Source organism: Canis aureus, chromosome 2 (assembly GCF_053574225.1).
Source record: "Canis aureus isolate CA01 chromosome 2, VMU_Caureus_v.1.0, whole genome shotgun sequence".
NCBI classification, from domain to species: Eukaryota; Metazoa; Chordata; class Mammalia; order Carnivora; family Canidae; genus Canis; species Canis aureus.
This window is the reverse complement of record NC_135612.1, coordinates 69031008-69036141: the sequence shown is the minus strand read 5'-3', so window position 1 is coordinate 69036141 and position 5134 is coordinate 69031008.

The window sequence follows — 5134 nt, the reverse complement described above, 5'->3', positions numbered from 1 at the left end:
GGACTTTGGGAGTTACATAAAATTTACCTGAAATCCATTTCTTGCTGTGTATTAATACTTAAGCATATTCATTGGATATATTTAGTAGTTTATATTATCGATCTTTCCATTAGCATGTAATATCCAAAAGGGAAGGCCTTACTTCCCTTATAAACTGCCATATACTGGTGCTTACAAGAGTGTTGAATGAATTATGTGTGATTGAGATTCTTAATTACATAACTATTCCTGTAAGGGGAGAGGGACTGCATCTTATACATCTCACCATAGCACCCAATGGGACTTTTCACACAAAAATCCTTCATGCAAGTGCATAATTAATATAGTGTTCTTTAACTTATTTCCACAAATATCAAAATCTCAACCATCTACATGCAGGTAAATTCTAGTGGTGGTTATGGAATCAACTGTACTAGTATATTATATACATTTGCATGTGTATGGTCTCTCTCTCTCTCTATATATATATAATATATGACATATCTACGTAAGATATAATGTATGTATCATAGATACCTTGAAGGACAGGGACAATTATGTGATTTCCGTATTACATATAGTAGAAACTGTCTGAAATTTATGAAATGCCTGTTAAACTTCCATTTATTCGATCAATTCAAGTTCTTTTTTTTTTTAGTTTATTTATTTATTTATTTATGATAGTCACAGAGAGAGAGAGAGAGGCAGAGACACAGGCAGAGGGAGAAGCAGGCTCCATGCACCGGAAGCCTGATGTGGGATTCGATCCCGGGTCTCCAGGATCGCGCCCTGGGCCAAAGGCAGGCGTCAAACCGCTGCGCCACCCAGGGATCCCCCAATTCAAGTTCTATGGTAAGTGTTTTATCAATACACTTAAAGTTCAAAAGATGAATTCAAGGGAAATAGACCTAAGTGAGCCCCTGCTGAAGGTCCAGACTACTACCTGTGGATATTTTAAACCGACCATTGCTTCCTTCAGATGGATGCTTGTTAGTAGCATCTTGTGGAGAGATGGAATCTCAGAGAGGTCACATAATTGACATGCAGGTCCTAGGAGGGGGATGGGTATGAGACATTGGCCATTTCTCTCTAAAGCATGAGCTCCTTGCAGAAGAGGATACTTAGTAATTGCCAAACTAACATCTCAAGACCTGGGTTTTGAGGAAGGGCACTCATAAAAACTAATTTCTTATGCTTCTCTCCTTGTTCTCCTCCTCACTCAGGAGATTTTTAGAAATCCTCACTTAATCCCAGACAGTCATTTCACTGTGCTTCTCTGATAGACTCTAAATGAGAGGCGGGACTGATAAACTTCCATAATGTTTTTCAATGAGTACCCAAGCCTGCCAGGAAACTCACTAAAATGGAGTGTGATTGGCAAAGAAAAAGAACTCATGGAAAACTCTTTTGTAGAGCAAAGTGAGGTCAAGGACTTTCTAAGTACTAATTCTTAGGTTACAGAACAAGTTAGAGTCCTTGTTAGTATACAAAATTCTGCGAAAAGAGTCACACACCCAGACAGTGAGAAGAAACTAACATACACAGGTGTCCTCTCTGGTCCAGGAGCTAGAGGAAGATTCAGCTCCCATGCAGTCAGCCCCATCTTCACACCCTATGCCTTCATCAGGGCATGGGCTGTCCCTGATCCTATATGAGGCCACGTCTATGACTGGTACACTGGGCTCCATTTGCTTTTGCTGTTCAGGCACATTTTTCACGCTGAAATTGTCTCCTGTCTTCCTTCAACATGATTTATCCTTGTTCACTGAATTATTAATATGCCCTATATCTCCAATCTTAAAAAGCAAAATATTCCCTAAACAATCTTTGCATCTCACAACTTCCTCCAGCCACTGCCACATTTTTCTGCTTTGTCTTATAGCAAAGGTCTTCAAGAAATTTATTTGCTGAATTAATTTTCTCACTTCCTGTTCTCTCCTTATCTCGCCACCTCTGTTGTCTGAAGCCGCTTTCATAAAGGTCATTAACAATCCCCATCTTGCCAAATCCAAAGGTCAGTTCTCCAACTCCCCATGCAGTCAGCCTCTCAGCAGCACGGGACACACTTAACTTGTCTTTGTTTAAAATATTCTTCACTTGCCTTCAGGATCCCACAGCCTCTTGCTTCTCCTCCTCCTTCAGTGGCCTCTTCTCTGTCTCCTTCGTCCTCACCCTCTCAAGACCTTAGACACTACAGGGCACTTTGGTCAGTCCTTTCTTCTACCTGGACCTTCTCCCTGGGGATCTTATCTGAATCCATAGCTTTACAGACTTACTATGTGCCAGTGACTTGAACTCTTTTCCTTGGCCTGTGGGTTCAATATTTCCTCTTGACCCCGAATAAATTTGTCAGACTTGTCATGTACAAAAGAAACTTCCTGATTGTTCTATTTCAATATTTCTCCTCCTCTAATTACTCTCTCATCTTGGTAGATACCAACGTGATTCACTCAGTTTCTCTTCTTTTGCTCATGTGATGCTATTGATCTCTTTGCAAGTTTCATTGGTGCAAACTTCAAAATATAGAGTAAAACTGACCCCCCTTCCACCTCCTCTTTTGCTAACATTTAGATCCCTCCAATATGTCAAGATTATTCCAGTCACAGGGTTTTTGAATTTTCTTTTCGTACTATAAATTCTTATTATGCTGACCTCTATCGCGCTCACCCACTTGCCTCATTCAGAGTTTCCACATCCTCAGAGACTGTCTTTGACAGTCATTTCTGAAACAGATTCCTGCAATGTGGCTCCCTGTCATTCACAGTGATGATGCTCTGGTTTATTTTTCTTGATAGCATTTGCTGCCATCTGCAATTAGATGGTGTGTATATTAATTTATTTGGTTTCTGTTGTCCACTTCTCCCAGCAAGAGCTAAGATCTGTAAGAGCAGGGAAAAATAGGGAGCTGTTTGTCTTGACTTATTTAGTCTTTCCACTTTTGCAACCCTTTTTTTAAAGATTGATTTCATTTATTTATTTAGAGAGCCCATGAGCTAGGGGGAGGGCAGGGAGACAGGGAGAGAGAGAATCTCAGACAGACTCCACACTGAGTGTGGAGCCCCAGGCGCTGCCGGATTCAATCTCATGACCACGAGGTCATGATCTGAGCTGAAACCAAGAGTCAGACGCTCAACCACTTGAGCCACCCAGGCACTTCTTCACAACCCTTATAAAACTGTGTGCACAGCTATTTTTCCAGTGCCCAGAAATGGAGCTGGCATACAATAGTCACCCAGGAAATATTAGTTGAACTAATGAATTTCTTTGCACTGAGCCCTTATATACCACATATTGCTTTTGAACTTTCTAAGGCGTTCTTTCATTTAGTTGCCATATAATGGTAATAGTTAACCATTATTACTCTATTATTCACTTGCAGTATGCCAGGCATTGTACTAAGGACTTTAGTCAGCATTAGCTGATATGTGAGGGAGGCTATTTTACTCCAGAAAGAAATGACACTCACCCTAGTTAGAGGGAAAGGAAAGGCATGCTGTGTTACTTCTTCCACCTGGTGGTGTTGGCACAGGAAAGCCCTTGGGAGCCACTCCTGGTCAACCTTGTATTATAGACTCTGTACAGTACCTGAAGGAGCTGAGTGACTGGCGCACCTGCTTTGCTGATGCTGGGCTGTTGGTCTGCTGCCTTGGATTGCCTGTTGCCTGACCCAAGCCAGGTGGTCAGCTCAGATGCTCTCTTTCTATGCTACTGGGACACTGGGGATTCTTCCCAGGATCTCTCCCAGTGAGCAGAAGCAATTCAAAAAGCTGGGGGCCCTGACTGAGGCATGCTGTGGCCCATTAACAGATAATTCGGCAGCAAATGCAAGTGGCAGCATAGGAGAAACTTTAGGCTCTTTGCTTAATGTGTACCCTAAGTAGACAGGTACCCTCACATATATGACCATAGTAATTTTATTTAAACCTCACATCATCCCAATGAATTTCTAATTCACAGATGCAAGATATATTATGACATATTCAAAGCCATGAAGTGACAGTGGTGGAAATCTATCCTCATGTGTCCTTCCTGGCCTCAATCCTCCCTCCTCCAGCATGCATGCATGTGCACACACTCCTAGTAAATTTTGTCCTAGTCATAATGACGATTTTTAAGGTTCTTAAACTCTGCATGCCCTCCTCTTAAAAGTTACCTTCTCTGGTACCTTCTCAGACCCTCAGAAACTCTATGCTCCCATAAAACTTTGCATTTCCTTTATAATAGTTCTATCAGCATGACCTCTTTTTGTTGTAAAAAAAAATCAGAAAACCAATTCCAACTAGTGCAGGAGAAAGGTTTGGAGGTTCTCACAGCTTCAGGCATTGCTGGATTCAGGGACTCAAATGATGGTGTAAGCTTTCTTGCCTCTCTTCCCTCTGCTTCCCCCTGTGTATGAGCTCTATTATCACATAGGGTCTGTGAGGAAGGAAAGAGGGTAACTGGCATTCCTAGGTCTTTCTTGTCTCCACAATTTATAATCCTGGAGAAATCTCAATAGATTCAGGAGAAAAATAATATATACATTCATAAGCCAAACATATTCTGGTTCATCCTGTTTACATATGAGCTTGGGGGCAGGGGTTCCATCCAAACTTTATGGAATGGTAAATGTTACAGGGAAAAAATGCTGAGCAATGATATATACCCAGAGTAAACATTTATCTCAGATTTTGTTATTTATTTTTATGTCTGTCTTCCTACAATTTTCTATGCTCATTCTATGAGAGAAAGGACTGTTCTTGTTCATTTCTGTATTGCAAATGCCTAGCACACTGCCTGAGACATATTGCAAACAATAAATACTTCAAAATGAATAAATTAAACCAACTATGACAATATACCAAATTGATTGTTCTTAATTTCAAGACTCCTGTGTCATGTTGATGTAACATAAACTGGGTCCCTGACTCTCATGATTCAACTGCCAAACCAGTCCTCAACCTCCTGCTTGCTAGGGAAGCTACCTGATGCCTAATATTAGACCCATTTGTTGGGAATTGCTTGCATTACCTAATGCTTATTCTAATGTGCTTTACCTGCCTGCCCATCTGGCTTTCCTCAGCCCATTTCTGAAAGCCATAGCCATCAAGTTCATTGACCCAATATGCCTGTCTTGCTCTCTGGGTACTAGGACAGAAGACGGGAGAAAACTGAT